The sequence below is a fragment of the Pholcus phalangioides genome, unplaced genomic scaffold, assembly GCF_987345545.1.
Source record: "Pholcus phalangioides strain wild (caught in Gottingen) unplaced genomic scaffold, Ppha-v1.0 ptg000036l_1, whole genome shotgun sequence".
Taxonomy (NCBI): domain Eukaryota; kingdom Metazoa; phylum Arthropoda; class Arachnida; order Araneae; family Pholcidae; genus Pholcus; species Pholcus phalangioides.
The window spans coordinates 998,268-1,014,947 of record NW_028301623.1 but is presented as its reverse complement, the minus strand read 5'-3'; the positions used below and the strand labels follow the sequence as shown (position 1 = coordinate 1,014,947).

The 16,680-nt window shown below is 36.4% G+C and overlaps 5 non-coding genes across 5 annotated transcripts; all 5 read right to left on the bottom strand.

Annotated features, from left to right (window-relative positions):
• Nucleotides 1–949: 949 nt before the first annotated feature.
• Nucleotides 950–1,065, bottom strand: LOC149066009 (U5 spliceosomal RNA). The gene has a single exon (XR_016195585.1). It is a non-coding gene; the product is annotated as a U5 spliceosomal RNA (small nuclear RNA).
• A 3,353-nt stretch (nucleotides 1,066–4,418) lies between these two features.
• On the bottom strand, nucleotides 4,419–4,534 carry LOC149066008 (U5 spliceosomal RNA). Its single transcript, XR_016195584.1, has one exon. It is a non-coding gene; the product is annotated as a U5 spliceosomal RNA (small nuclear RNA).
• A 3,389-nt stretch (nucleotides 4,535–7,923) lies between these two features.
• On the bottom strand, nucleotides 7,924–8,039 carry LOC149066007 (U5 spliceosomal RNA). Its single transcript, XR_016195583.1, has one exon. It is a non-coding gene; the product is annotated as a U5 spliceosomal RNA (small nuclear RNA).
• A 3,389-nt stretch (nucleotides 8,040–11,428) lies between these two features.
• On the bottom strand, nucleotides 11,429–11,544 carry LOC149066006 (U5 spliceosomal RNA). The gene has a single exon (XR_016195582.1). It is a non-coding gene; the product is annotated as a U5 spliceosomal RNA (small nuclear RNA).
• A 3,389-nt stretch (nucleotides 11,545–14,933) lies between these two features.
• Nucleotides 14,934–15,049, bottom strand: LOC149066005 (U5 spliceosomal RNA). The gene has a single exon (XR_016195465.1). It is a non-coding gene; the product is annotated as a U5 spliceosomal RNA (small nuclear RNA).
• Nucleotides 15,050–16,680: the final 1,631 nt, after the last annotated feature.

Below are 16,680 nucleotides of genomic sequence, written 5' to 3'. Positions count from 1 at the left end.
TTCCTTGGAACACAAAACATTAAGAACCGTTCCACTGAAAGAGAAAAATAAAAAGGTCATAAAGAAAAAATTGTTTAAAAATATAACTGATATAAAAAATGAAGGGAGTTTATAAGGTTCCAAGCCTCCATTAAAAAAGTCAAATTGCCAGCTTAGGAGGGGTGAACCAAAGCTGGTTAAAGAGTAAGCGTTCCCACAATGCATTGAAGGTAGGCGCAATAAAAACTAGTGTGAGAGGCGAAATAAGCGCGAGCACCTTGGCTTAGCCACGCCCATGTCTATTTTGATTGACACTCCACTTTCAAGGCTAGGTCCTCCACACACACACACTACGGTAAATATCATGTCTTAAAACCAGCTTTGGTCAACCTTTTACCGGCCGAAATTGAAGCTAACCTGCTGTCTTTCGGAAAGCGAAAGAAATGAGCCCATTCAGTTCTTGAACTTCTTTCACATCCTAAGAAGCAACTCGATGCTCCACCACTCGCCATATCAAATAACGTCAAAAAAATCAACAAAGGTAACGATTAAAAACTCGACAAAAAAGCAACGAGATGAAAAAAAATAACAAATATAACTTCAAATCCGGCATTACACTATAAAAAGTTGATAAAAGTTCGTTTATAAAACTTGATAAATGCAACCAATTGGCGGATTAGCTAAGTTGGCTTGAATGTAACAGATGTGCTAACATTCTTCAAGTTTTATAAAAGACTTTCGTCAAACTTTTATAGCGTAATACCGGCTCAAGAAAGAAATTTGATCCTTAGAAGGGCCTTTTGAAAATTAAATAAAATTAAAGGATGAAATTTAAAATAAGACGAAAATGATAGAAGAGCGAGCACCTGACAAAATATGGAATTCGCGACCTGTTTTTCCATAGCAACTATGACGCCTTTCTCTAGATAGGTCTGGCGCGGACCCACCACTTCACTACATGAACAATAATAAACCCCTCTCGGGGTCCCAAAAATTTCCTTAAGCTCATTTATGTTGCTCCTCTCCACGGTAATCTTTAGTAAAAGGCGAAAGATTAGCTCGAAGGTTGAAGAGAAGCCAGAGCATACGCATTTATGATTTGAGAAATTATATCAATATTGTTGCCTGAAGAAAAGTTTAACCGTCAATATATTTTTGCATAAACGGAAATAACTATAATATTTTTATTTATTGTCTATGTTTTTTTACATGTTTTCTGGATAAAATCTTTGCTTTTTTGTTGAAAAATGTTATAATTATTTGTTTCATCAAGAACATGTGCCTAGCATCTTCTCCCTAGATGGCAGCACATTCATATTGAAAACATCGTTTTGAATATGAAATAAGTATAGAATAGTGTCTCTCAACTTTCTGGAAACAAGCACCAGTAAAACGTCTGAAACAATATGACGCACCACTTGTGTCTCGTATTAAGAGATATTCCTGTAATTCCACAAATTTGTCCCATTTTTTTTCAATGATACTTATTTGAATTTGTAATATAATCGCGAATACAAAGTGTTTTCATAATATAAATTATATGATAATTATGGCAAAAATTATAAATATTCATCTCGCATATTTAACGTCACGTTTGACATGTTTTTTTTAAAAATTTTTATTACGGTTACTTACTTCTAACAATGTTTTTGATGACAATGGGTGATGTCTCGAATTTAACGTATTCGTTTATAAAAGATACCGGTTTACCGTATTTTTCTCAACGAAACATGGTCAATGATCATTTGAATATTTTTTTCGTGAAATATATTTTTGTTTATTGAGATTTGTACCAGCGGCCCTTTATTTCCACGCCCTTCAGCAACTGCAGCAGTAATTAGCAAATTGCATTTAAAACAATAAATTACAATTTTTTGGGAAAATTTAGTGATAATCCGTATTTAGGAGGATAAAATGAAAAAATTGTCACTTCTCGGCCATTTGGCTGAGATAAATAAATTGTCGGTTCTCTGGCATTTGGCTAAGATAAATGACAAATTGTTGCTCGCCCATTTGGCTGAGATATATAAATTGCCGCTTCTCGGCCATTTGGCTAAGATGAAAGACTTACGGCTTCTCAGCCATATAGCTGATATAAATCACTTACCACTGTCTGCCGTATAGCTAAGGTGAATCCGCTTCCCGGCAGTTTGGCCAATCGGAATAACTTGACATTTCTCGGCCATTTGGCTAAGATAAATAAACTGTCGCATCTCGGCCATTTGACTAAGATAAATAAATTGTCGCTTCTCGACCATTTGGCTAAGATATATAAATTGTCACTTCTAGGCCATTTGGCTGAGAGAAATAAATTGTCGCTTCTCGGCCATTTAGCTAAGACGAAAGACTTACTGCTTCTCAGCCATATAGCTGATATACATAAGCCTATATACTAAATCTATATTACAACTTATATACACCGTATCTAAAAAGGGTGCATGGCTACTAGTACCTACAGTTTGCCACTTTCCAGTACCCAACGCATTTTACTGGCGAATCATTTCATTTCATACCGTGTACAGCCCAGGCTCTATTGACCATTTTACGTTGTTCCTAGAGGCATACTTTGAATTAAAGAAAATATCCAAATAGCGTGTAGAACTCGTATGCATCATTCATGTTGCAAGGGTGGCGCTTCACTATTTACGGCTGCTGATTTCTTGGAGCTTTGCTTCGCGGCCACTTGCTCACAATTACGAACCGACATACCACGCCAAATATATTTATTTGGTACACAAAACATACGCGAGCAAAATGCATGTTGTACGACTTGTCACCACGACGGTTAGAATTCGACTCACTATTGCCAGTTTACAAAACTAATAATGAGATTAATTGATAAAAAAAGAAATAAATAATTAAAAACGATCACCGATCGTTCAAAGGGGTTGTATAGTTATTTAAAATGAAAAAAATTTACTTTTCAAACGCAGACTTTGTGCTTAAAAAAGCCAATGAGAAATATTATTGCCCTGTCTCTCCCGATGACAAAAAAATCATCGTTTATAAGTGCAAGATTCGTTGAGATCTTCAAATTCAAAGAACGGAAAAAAAGTTTGGGGGAAAAAATACTGTTGGCGGCCTGTGGAACTGATTTACTTGAGAAGTGAGGACTAATGAAGAACCATGGCGGAGCTATGTGTGGAGGCTCTGACGCAGTGGTTCCCGACCTTTCTTAGGCCATGCCCCGTCAAAGCATCTCTGAAATCCTAATTTCCCTCAGTGAAACTTCATAGTCCCATAATATTTTTTACAACCATTATTTTGTGCTTTGCTTCCTTAAATTTTGAAACCAGGGATCTTTGATACCCTATCCCCCATTGCAGTGTTTCTCTTACTTTGGGGTCCTCAGAGAGACTTCGGCGGGCCGTGAGCTTGTATGAAAAAACAATTGACTCATTGTTTTTACATTGCTATACAGAGTATAATTTTTTAAAGGAGTTCGTGGCCTTCATTTCATAGGCACGGGAGAGGGTCCGTGAAATTTATTTTCCTTGGAACACAAAACATTAAGAACCGTTCCACTGAAAGAGAAAAATAAAAAGGCCATAAAGAAAAAATTGTTCAAAAATATAACTGATATAAAAAATGAAGGGAGTTTATAAGGTTCCAAGCCTCCATTAAAAAAGTCAAATTGCCAGCTTAGGAGGGGTGAACCAAAGCTGGTTAAAGAGTAAGCGTTCCCACAATGCATTGAAGGTAGGCGCAATAAAAACTAGTGTGAGAGGCGAAATAAGCGCGAGCACCTTGGCTTAGCCACGCCCATGTCTATTTTGATTGACACTCCACTTTCAAGGCTAGGTCCTCCACACACACACACTACGGTAAATATCATGTCTTAAAACCAGCTTTGGTCAACCTTTTACCGGCCGAAATTGAAGCTAACCTGCTGTCTTTCGGAAAGCGAAAGAAATGAGCCCATTCAGTTCTTGAACTTCTTTCACATCCTAAGAAGCAACTCGATGCTCCACCACTCGCCATATCAAATAACGTCAAAAAAATCAACAAAGGTAACGATTAAAAACTCGACAAAAAAGCAACGAGATGAAAAAAAATAACAAATATAACTTCAAATCCGGCATTACAATATAAAAAGTTGATAAAAGTTCGTTTATAAAACTTGATAAATGCAACCAATTGGCGGATTAGCTAAGTTGGCTTGAATGTAACAGATGTGCTAACATTCTTCAAGTTTTATAAAAGACTTTCGTCAAACTTTTATAGCGTAATACCGGCTCAAGAAAGAAATTTGATCCTTAGAAGGGCCTTTTGAAAATTAAATAAAATTAAAGGATGAAATTTAAAATAAGACGAAAATGATAGAAGAGCGAGCACCTGACAAAATATGGAATTCGCGACCTGTTTTTCCATAGCAACTATGACGCCTTTCTCCAGATAGGTCTGGCGCGGACCCACCACTTCACTACATGAACAATAATAAACCCCTCTCGGGGTCCCAAAAATTTCCTTAAGCTCATTTATGTTGCTCCTCTCCACGGTAATCTTTAGTAAAAGGCGAAAGATTAGCTCGAAGGTTGAAGAGAAGCCAGAGCATACGCATTTATGATTTGAGAAATTATATCAATATTGTTGCCTGAAGAAAAGTTTAACCGTCAATATATTTTTGCATAAACGGAAATAACTATAATATTTTTATTTATTGTCTATGTTTTTTTACATGTTTTCTGGATAAAATCTTTGCTTTTTTGTTGAAAAATGTTATAATTATTTGTTTCATCAAGAACATGTGCCTAGCATCTTCTCCCTAGATGGCAGCACATTCATATTGAAAACATCGTTTTGAATATGAAATAAGTATAGAATAGTGTCTCTCAACTTTCTGGAAACAAGCACCAGTAAAACGTCTGAAACAATATGACGCACCACTTGTGTCTCGTATTAAGAGATATTCCTGTAATTCCACAAATTTGTCCCATTTTTTTTCAATGATACTTATTTGAATTTGTAATATAATCGCGAATACAAAGTGTTTTCATAATATAAATTATATGATAATTATGGCAAAAATTATAAATATTCATCTCGCGTATTTAACGTCACGTTTGACATGTTTCTTTTTAAAATTTTTATTACGGTTACTTACTTCTAACAATGTTTTTGATGACAATGGGTGATGTCTCGAATTTAACGTATTCGTTTATAAAAGATACCGGTTTACCGTATTTTTCTCAACGAAACATGGTCAATGATCATTTGAATATTTTTTTCGTGAAATATATTTTTGTTTATTGAGATTTGTACCAGCGGCCCTTTATTTCCACGCCCTTCAGCAACTGCAGCAGTAATTAGCAAATTGCATTTAAAACAATAAATTACAATTTTTTGGGAAAATTTAGTGATAATCCGTATTTAGGGGGATAAAATGAAAAAATTGTCACTTCTCGGCCATTTGGCTGAGATAAATAAATTGTCGGTTCTCTGGCATTTGGCTAAGATAAATGACAAATTGTTGCTCGCCCATTTGGCTGAGATATATAAATTGCCGCTTCTCGGCCATTTGGCTAAGATGAAAGACTTACGGCTTCTCAGCCATATAGCTGATATAAATCACTTACCACTGTCTGCCGTATAGCTAAGGTGAATCCGCTTCCCGGCAGTTTGGCCAATCGGAATAACTTGACATTTCTCGGCCATTTGGCTAAGATAAATAAACTGTCGCATCTCGGCCATTTGACTAAGATAAATAAATTGTCACTTCTCAGCCATGTGGCTGAGATAAATAAATTGTCGCTTCTCGACCATTTGGCTAAGATATATAAATTGTCACTTCTAGGCCATTTGGCTGAGACAAGTAAATTGTCGCTTCTCGGCCATTTAGCTAAGACGAAAGACTTACTGCTTCTCAGCCATATAGCTGATATACATAAGCCTATATACCAAATCTATATTACAACTTATATACACCGTATCTAAAAAGGGTGCATGGCTACTAGTACCTACAGTTTGCCACTTTCCAGTACCCAACGCATTTTACTGGCGAATCATTTCATTTCATACCGTGTACAGCCCAGGCTCTATTGACCATTTTACGTTGTTCCTAGAGGCATACTTTGAATTAAAGAAAATATCCAAATAGCGTGTAGAACTCGTATGCATCATTCATGTTGCAAGGGTGGCGCTTCACTATTTACGGCTGCTGATTTCTTGGAGCTTTGCTTCGCGGCCACTTGCTCACAATTACGAACCGACATACCACGCCAAATATATTTATTTGGTACACAAAACATACGCGAGCAAAATGCATGTTGTACGACTTGTCACCACGACGGTTAGAATTCGACTCACTATTGCCAGTTTACAAAACTAATAATGAGATTAATTGATAAAAAAAGAAATAAATAATTAAAAACGATCACCGATCGTTCAAAGGGGTTGTATAGTTATTTAAAATGAAAAAAATTTACTTTTCAAACGCAGACTTTGTGCTTAAAAAAGCCAATGAGAAATATTATTGCCCTGTCTCTCCCGATGACAAAAAAATCATCGTTTATAAGTGCAAGATTCGTTGAGATCTTCAAATTCAAAGAACGGAAAAAAAGTTTGGGGGAAAAAATACTGTTGGCGGCCTGTGGAACTGATTTACTTGAGAAGTGAGGACTAATGAAGAACCATGGCGGAGCTATGTGTGGAGGCTCTGACGCAGTGGTTCCCGACCTTTCTTAGGCCATGCCCCGTCAAAGCATCTCTGAAATCCTAATTTCCCTCAGTGAAACTTCATAGTCCCATAATATTTTTTACAACCATTATTTTGTGCTTTGCTTCCTTAAATTTTGAAACCAGGGATCTTTGATACCCTATCCCCCATTGCAGTGTTTCTCTTACTTTGGGGTCCTCAGAGAGACTTCGGCGGGCCGTGAGCTTGTATGAAAAAACAATTGACTCATTGTTTTTACATTGCTATACAGAGTATAATTTTTTAAAGGAGTTCGTGGCCTTCATTTCATAGGCACGGGAGAGGGTCCGTGAAATTTATTTTCCTTGGAACACAAAACATTAAGAACCGTTCCACTGAAAGAGAAAAATAAAAAGGCCATAAAGAAAAAATTGTTCAAAAATATAACTGATATAAAAAATGAAGGGAGTTTATAAGGTTCCAAGCCTCCATTAAAAAAGTCAAATTGCCAGCTTAGGAGGGGTGAACCAAAGCTGGTTAAAGAGTAAGCGTTCCCACAATGCATTGAAGGTAGGCGCAATAAAAACTAGTGTGAGAGGCGAAATAAGCGCGAGCACCTTGGCTTAGCCACGCCCATGTCTATTTTGATTGACACTCCACTTTCAAGGCTAGGTCCTCCACACACACACACTACGGTAAATATCATGTCTTAAAACCAGCTTTGGTCAACCTTTTACCGGCCGAAATTGAAGCTAACCTGCTGTCTTTCGGAAAGCGAAAGAAATGAGCCCATTCAGTTCTTGAACTTCTTTCACATCCTAAGAAGCAACTCGATGCTCCACCACTCGCCATATCAAATAACGTCAAAAAAATCAACAAAGGTAACGATTAAAAACTCGACAAAAAAGCAACGAGATGAAAAAAAATAACAAATATAACTTCAAATCCGGCATTACACTATAAAAAGTTGATAAAAGTTCGTTTATAAAACTTGATAAATGCAACCAATTGGCGGATTAGCTAAGTTGGCTTGAATGTAACAGATGTGCTAACATTCTTCAAGTTTTATAAAAGACTTTCGTCAAACTTTTATAGCGTAATACCGGCTCAAGAAAGAAATTTGATCCTTAGAAGGGCCTTTTGAAAATTAAATAAAATTTAAGGATGAAATTTAAAATAAGACGAAAATGATAGAAGAGCGAGCACCTGACAAAATATGGAATTCGCGACCTGTTTTTCCATAGCAACTATGACGCCTTTCTCTAGATAGGTCTGGCGCGGACCCACCACTTCACTACATGAACAATAATAAACCCCTCTCGGGGTCCCAAAAATTTCCTTAAGCTCATTTATGTTGCTCCTCTCCACGGTAATCTTTAGTAAAAGGCGAAAGATTAGCTCGAAGGTTGAAGAGAAGCCAGAGCATACGCATTTATGATTTGAGAAATTATATCAATATTGTTGCCTGAAGAAAAGTTTAACCGTCAATATATTTTTGCATAAACGGAAATAACTATAATATTTTTATTTATTGTCTATGTTTTTTTACATGTTTTCTGGATAAAATCTTTGCTTTTTTGTTGAAAAATGTTATAATTATTTGTTTCATCAAGAACATGTGCCTAGCATCTTCTCCCTAGATGGCAGCACATTCATATTGAAAACATCGTTTTGAATATGAAATAAGTATAGAATAGTGTCTCTCAACTTTCTGGAAACAAGCACCAGTAAAACGTCTGAAACAATATGACGCACCACTTGTGTCTCGTATTAAGAGATATTCCTGTAATTCCACAAATTTGTCCCATTTTTTTTCAATGATACTTATTTGAATTTGTAATATAATCGCGAATACAAAGTGTTTTCATAATATAAATTATATGATAATTATGGCAAAAATTATAAATATTCATCTCGCATATTTAACGTCACGTTTGACATGTTTCTTTTTAAAATTTTTATTACGGTTACTTACTTCTAACAATGTTTTTGATGACAATGGGTGATGTCTCGAATTTAACGTATTCGTTTATAAAAGATACCGGTTTACCGTATTTTTCTCAACGAAACATGGTCAATGATCATTTGAATATTTTTTTCGTGAAATATATTTTTGTTTATTGAGATTTGTACCAGCGGCCCTTTATTTCCACGCCCTTCAGCAACTGCAGCAGTAATTAGCAAATTGCATTTAAAACAATAAATTACAATTTTTTGGGAAAATTTAGTGATAATCCGTATTTAGGGGGATAAAATGAAAAAATTGTCACTTCTCGGCCATTTGGCTGAGATAAATAAATTGTCGGTTCTCTGGCATTTGGCTAAGATAAATGACAAATTGTTGCTCGCCCATTTGGCTGAGATATATAAATTGCCGCTTCTCGGCCATTTGGCTAAGATGAAAGACTTACGGCTTCTCAGCCATATAGCTGATATAAATCACTTACCACTGTCTGCCGTATAGCTAAGGTGAATCCGCTTCCCGGCAGTTTGGCCAATCGGAATAACTTGACATTTCTCGGCCATTTGGCTAAGATAAATAAACTGTCGCATCTCGGCCATTTGACTAAGATAAATAAATTGTCACTTCTCAGCCATGTGGCTGAGATAAATAAATTGTCGCTTCTCGACCATTTGGCTAAGATATATAAATTGTCACTTCTAGGCCATTTGGCTGAGAGAAATAAATTGTCGCTTCTCGGCCATTTAGCTAAGACGAAAGACTTACTGCTTCTCAGCCATATAGCTGATATACATAAGCCTATATACCAAATCTATATTACAACTTATATACACCGTATCTAAAAAGGGTGCATGGCTACTAGTACCTACAGTTTGCCACTTTCCAGTACCCAACGCATTTTACTGGCGAATCATTTCATTTCATACCGTGTACAGCCCAGGCTCTATTGACCATTTTACGTTGTTCCTAGAGGCATACTTTGAATTAAAGAAAATATCCAAATAGCGTGTAGAACTCGTATGCATCATTCATGTTGCAAGGGTGGCGCTTCACTATTTACGGCTGCTGATTTCTTGGAGCTTTGCTTCGCGGCCACTTGCTCACAATTACGAACCGACATACCACGCCAAATATATTTATTTGGTACACAAAACATACGCGAGCAAAATGCATGTTGTACGACTTGTCACCACGACGGTTAGAATTCGACTCACTATTGCCAGTTTACAAAACTAATAATGAGATTAATTGATAAAAAAAGAAATAAATAATTAAAAACGATCACCGATCGTTCAAAGGGGTTGTATAGTTATTTAAAATGAAAAAAATTTACTTTTCAAACGCAGACTTTGTGCTTAAAAAAGCCAATGAGAAATATTATTGCCCTGTCTCTCCCGATGACAAAAAAATCATCGTTTATAAGTGCAAGATTCGTTGAGATCTTCAAATTCAAAGAACGGAAAAAAAGTTTGGGGGAAAAAATACTGTTGGCGGCCTGTGGAACTGATTTACTTGAGAAGTGAGGACTAATGAAGAACCATGGCGGAGCTATGTGTGGAGGCTCTGACGCAGTGGTTCCCGACCTTTCTTAGGCCATGCCCCGTCAAAGCATCTCTGAAATCCTAATTTCCCTCAGTGAAACTTCATAGTCCCATAATATTTTTTACAACCATTATTTTGTGCTTTGCTTCCTTAAATTTTGAAACCAGGGATCTTTGATACCCTATCCCCCATTGCAGTGTTTCTCTTACTTTGGGGTCCTCAGAGAGACTTCGGCGGGCCGTGAGCTTGTATGAAAAAACAATTGACTCATTGTTTTTACATTGCTATACAGAGTATAATTTTTTAAAGGAGTTCGTGGCCTTCATTTCATAGGCACGGGAGAGGGTCCGTGAAATTTATTTTCCTTGGAACACAAAACATTAAGAACCGTTCCACTGAAAGAGAAAAATAAAAAGGCCATAAAGAAAAAATTGTTCAAAAATATAACTGATATAAAAAATGAAGGGAGTTTATAAGGTTCCAAGCCTCCATTAAAAAAGTCAAATTGCCAGCTTAGGAGGGGTGAACCAAAGCTGGTTAAAGAGTAAGCGTTCCCACAATGCATTGAAGGTAGGCGCAATAAAAACTAGTGTGAGAGGCGAAATAAGCGCGAGCACCTTGGCTTAGCCACGCCCATGTCTATTTTGATTGACACTCCACTTTCAAGGCTAGGTCCTCCACACACACACACTACGGTAAATATCATGTCTTAAAACCAGCTTTGGTCAACCTTTTACCGGCCGAAATTGAAGCTAACCTGCTGTCTTTCGGAAAGCGAAAGAAATGAGCCCATTCAGTTCTTGAACTTCTTTCACATCCTAAGAAGCAACTCGATGCTCCACCACTCGCCATATCAAATAACGTCAAAAAAATCAACAAAGGTAACGATTAAAAACTCGACAAAAAAGCAACGAGATGAAAAAAAATAACAAATATAACTTCAAATCCGGCATTACACTATAAAAAGTTGATAAAAGTTCGTTTATAAAACTTGATAAATGCAACCAATTGGCGGATTAGCTAAGTTGGCTTGAATGTAACAGATGTGCTAACATTCTTCAAGTTTTATAAAAGACTTTCGTCAAACTTTTATAGCGTAATACCGGCTCAAGAAAGAAATTTGATCCTTAGAAGGGCCTTTTGAAAATTAAATAAAATTTAAGGATGAAATTTAAAATAAGACGAAAATGATAGAAGAGCGAGCACCTGACAAAATATGGAATTCGCGACCTGTTTTTCCATAGCAACTATGACGCCTTTCTCTAGATAGGTCTGGCGCGGACCCACCACTTCACTACATGAACAATAATAAACCCCTCTCGGGGTCCCAAAAATTTCCTTAAGCTCATTTATGTTGCTCCTCTCCACGGTAATCTTTAGTAAAAGGCGAAAGATTAGCTCGAAGGTTGAAGAGAAGCCAGAGCATACGCATTTATGATTTGAGAAATTATATCAATATTGTTGCCTGAAGAAAAGTTTAACCGTCAATATATTTTTGCATAAACGGAAATAACTATAATATTTTTATTTATTGTCTATGTTTTTTTACATGTTTTCTGGATAAAATCTTTGCTTTTTTGTTGAAAAATGTTATAATTATTTGTTTCATCAAGAACATGTGCCTAGCATCTTCTCCCTAGATGGCAGCACATTCATATTGAAAACATCGTTTTGAATATGAAATAAGTATAGAATAGTGTCTCTCAACTTTCTGGAAACAAGCACCAGTAAAACGTCTGAAACAATATGACGCACCACTTGTGTCTCGTATTAAGAGATATTCCTGTAATTCCACAAATTTGTCCCATTTTTTTTCAATGATACTTATTTGAATTTGTAATATAATCGCGAATACAAAGTGTTTTCATAATATAAATTATATGATAATTATGGCAAAAATTATAAATATTCATCTCGCATATTTAACGTCACGTTTGACATGTTTCTTTTTAAAATTTTTATTACGGTTACTTACTTCTAACAATGTTTTTGATGACAATGGGTGATGTCTCGAATTTAACGTATTCGTTTATAAAAGATACCGGTTTACCGTATTTTTCTCAACGAAACATGGTCAATGATCATTTGAATATTTTTTTCGTGAAATATATTTTTGTTTATTGAGATTTGTACCAGCGGCCCTTTATTTCCACGCCCTTCAGCAACTGCAGCAGTAATTAGCAAATTGCATTTAAAACAATAAATTACAATTTTTTGGGAAAATTTAGTGATAATCCGTATTTAGGGGGATAAAATGAAAAAATTGTCACTTCTCGGCCATTTGGCTGAGATAAATAAATTGTCGGTTCTCTGGCATTTGGCTAAGATAAATGACAAATTGTTGCTCGCCCATTTGGCTGAGATATATAAATTGCCGCTTCTCGGCCATTTGGCTAAGATGAAAGACTTACGGCTTCTCAGCCATATAGCTGATATAAATCACTTACCACTGTCTGCCGTATAGCTAAGGTGAATCCGCTTCCCGGCAGTTTGGCCAATCGGAATAACTTGACATTTCTCGGCCATTTGGCTAAGATAAATAAACTGTCGCATCTCGGCCATTTGACTAAGATAAATAAATTGTCACTTCTCAGCCATGTGGCTGAGATAAATAAATTGTCGCTTCTCGACCATTTGGCTAAGATATATAAATTGTCACTTCTAGGCCATTTGGCTGAGAGAAATAAATTGTCGCTTCTCGGCCATTTAGCTAAGACGAAAGACTTACTGCTTCTCAGCCATATAGCTGATATACATAAGCCTATATACCAAATCTATATTACAACTTATATACACCGTATCTAAAAAGGGTGCATGGCTACTGGTACCTACAGTTTGCCACTTTCCAGTACCCAACGCATTTTACTGGCGAATCATTTCATTTCATACCGTGTACAGCCCAGGCTCTATTGACCATTTTACGTTGTTCCTAGAGGCATACTTTGAATTAAAGAAAATATCCAAATAGCGTGTAGAACTCGTATGCATCATTCATGTTGCAAGGGTGGCGCTTCACTATTTACGGCTGCTGATTTCTTGGAGCTTTGCTTCGCGGCCACTTGCTCACAATTACGAACCGACATACCACGCCAAATATATTTATTTGGTACACAAAACATACGCGAGCAAAATGCATGTTGTACGACTTGTCACCACGACGGTTAGAATTCGACTCACTATTGCCAGTTTACAAAACTAATAATGAGATTAATTGATAAAAAAAGAAATAAATAATTAAAAACGATCACCGATCGTTCAAAGGGGTTGTATAGTTATTTAAAATGAAAAAAATTTACTTTTCAAACGCAGACTTTGTGCTTAAAAAAGCCAATGAGAAATATTATTGCCCTGTCTCTCCCGATGACAAAAAAATCATCGTTTATAAGTGCAAGATTCGTTGAGATCTTCAAATTCAAAGAACGGAAAAAAAGTTTGGGGGAAAAAATACTGTTGGCGGCCTGTGGAACTGATTTACTTGAGAAGTGAGGACTAATGAAGAACCATGGCGGAGCTATGTGTGGAGGCTCTGACGCAGTGGTTCCCGACCTTTCTTAGGCCATGCCCCGTCAAAGCATCTCTGAAATCCTAATTTCCCTCAGTGAAACTTCATAGTCCCATAATATTTTTTACAACCATTATTTTGTGCTTTGCTTCCTTAAATTTTGAAACCAGGGATCTTTGATACCCTATCCCCCATTGCAGTGTTTCTCTTACTTTGGGGTCCTCAGAGAGACTTCGGCGGGCCGTGAGCTTGTATGAAAAAACAATTGACTCATTGTTTTTACATTGCTATACAGAGTATAATTTTTTAAAGGAGTTCGTGGCCTTCATTTCATAGGCACGGGAGAGGGTCCGTGAAATTTATTTTCCTTGGAACACAAAACATTAAGAACCGTTCCACTGAAAGAGAAAAATAAAAAGGTCATAAAGAAAAAATTGTTTAAAAATATAACTGATATAAAAAATGAAGGGAGTTTATAAGGTTCCAAGCCTCCATTAAAAAAGTCAAATTGCCAGCTTAGGAGGGGTGAACCAAAGCTGGTTAAAGAGTAAGCGTTCCCACAATGCATTGAAGGTAGGCGCAATAAAAACTAGTGTGAGAGGCGAAATAAGCGCGAGCACCTTGGCTTAGCCACGCCCATGTCTATTTTGATTGACACTCCACTTTCAAGGCTAGGTCCTCCACACACACACACTACGGTAAATATCATGTCTTAAAACCAGCTTTGGTCAACCTTTTACCGGCCGAAATTGAAGCTAACCTGCTGTCTTTCGGAAAGCGAAAGAAATGAGCCCATTCAGTTCTTGAACTTCTTTCACATCCTAAGAAGCAACTCGATGCTCCACCACTCGCCATATCAAATAACGTCAAAAAAATCAACAAAGGTAACGATTAAAAACTCGACAAAAAAGCAACGAGATGAAAAAAAATAACAAATATAACTTCAAATCCGGCATTACACTATAAAAAGTTGATAAAAGTTCGTTTATAAAACTTGATAAATGCAACCAATTGGCGGATTAGCTAAGTTGGCTTGAATGTAACAGATGTGCTAACATTCTTCAAGTTTTATAAAAGACTTTCGTCAAACTTTTATAGCGTAAAAGCGGCTCAAGAAAGAAATTTGATCCTTAGAAGGGCCTTTTGAAAATTAAATAAAATTAAAGGATGAAATTTAAAATAAGACGAAAATGATAGAAGAGCGAGCACCTGACAAAATATGGAATTCGCGACCTGTTTTTCCATAGCAACTATGACGCCTTTCTCTAGATAGGTCTGGCGCGGACCCACCACTTCACTACATGAACAATAATAAACCCCTCTCGGGGTCCCAAAAATTTCCTTAAGCTCATTTATGTTGCTCCTCTCCACGGTAATCTTTAGTAAAAGGCGAAAGATTAGCTCGAAGGATGAAGAGAAGCCAGAGCATACGCATTTATGATTTGAGAAATTATATCAATATTGTTGCCTGAAGAAAAGTTTAACCGTCAATATATTTTTGCATAAACGGAAATAACTATAATATTTTTATTTATTGTCTATGTTTTTTTACATGTTTTCTGGATAAAATCTTTGCTTTTTTGTTGAAAAATGTTATAATTATTTGTTTCATCAAGAACATGTGCCTAGCATCTTCTCCCTAGATGGCAGCACATTCATATTGAAAACATCGTTTTGAATATGAAATAAGTATAGAATAGTGTCTCTCAACTTTCTGGAAACAAGCACCAGTAAAACGTCTGAAACAATATGACGCACCACTTGTGTCTCGTATTAAGAGATATTCCTGTAATTCCACAAATTTGTCCCATTTTTTTTCAATGATACTTATTTGAATTTGTAATATAATCGCGAATACAAAGTGTTTTCATAATATAAATTATATGATAATTATGGCAAAAATTATAAATATTCATCTCGCATATTTAACGTCACGTTTGACATGTTTTTTTTTAAAATTTTTATTACGGTTACTTACTTCTAACAATGTTTTTGATGACAATGGGTGATGTCTCGAATTTAACGTATTCGTTTATAAAAGATACCGGTTTACCGTATTTTTCTCAACGAAACATGGTCAATGATCATTTGAATATTTTTCTCGTGAAATATATTTTTGTTTATTGAGATTTGTACCAGCGGCCCTTCATTTCCACGCCCTTCAGCAACTGCAGCAGTAATTAGCAAATTGCATTTAAAACAATAAATTACAATTTTTTGGGAAAATTTAGTCATAATCCGTATTTAGGAGGATAAAATGAAAAAATTGTCACTTCTCGGCCATTTGGCTGAGATAAATAAATTGTCGGTTCTCTGGCATTTGGCTAAGATAAATGACAAATTGTTGCTCGCCCATTTGGCTGAGATATATAAATTGCCGCTTCTCGGCCATTTGGCTAAGATGAAAGACTTACGGCTTCTCAGCCATATAGCTGATATAAATCACTTACCACTGTCTGCCGTATAGCTAAGGTGAATCCGCTTCCCGGCAGTTTGGCCAATCGGAATAACTTGACATTTCTCGGCCATTTGGCTAAGATAAATAAACTGTCGCATCTCGGCCATTTGACTAAGATAAATAAATTGTCGCTTCTCGACCATTTGGCTAAGATATATAAATTGTCACTTCTAGGCCATTTGGCTGAGAGAAATAAATTGTCGCTTCTCGGCCATTTAGCTAAGACGAAAGACTTACTGCTTCTCAGCCATATAGCTGATATACATAAGCCTATATACTAAATCTATATTACAACTTATATACACCGTATCTAAAAAGGGTGCATGGCTACTAGTACCTACAGTTTGCCACTTTCCAGTACCCAACGCATTTTACTGGCGAATCATTTCATTTCATACCGTGTACAGCCCAGGCTCTATTGACCATTTTACGTTGTTCCTAGAGGCATACTTTGAATTAAAGAAAATATCCAAATAGCGTGTAGAACTCGTATGCATCATTCATGTTGCAAGGGTGGCGCTTCACTATTTACGGCTGCTGATTTCTTGGAGCTTTGCTTCGCGGCCACTTGCTCACAATTACGAACCGACATACCACGCCAA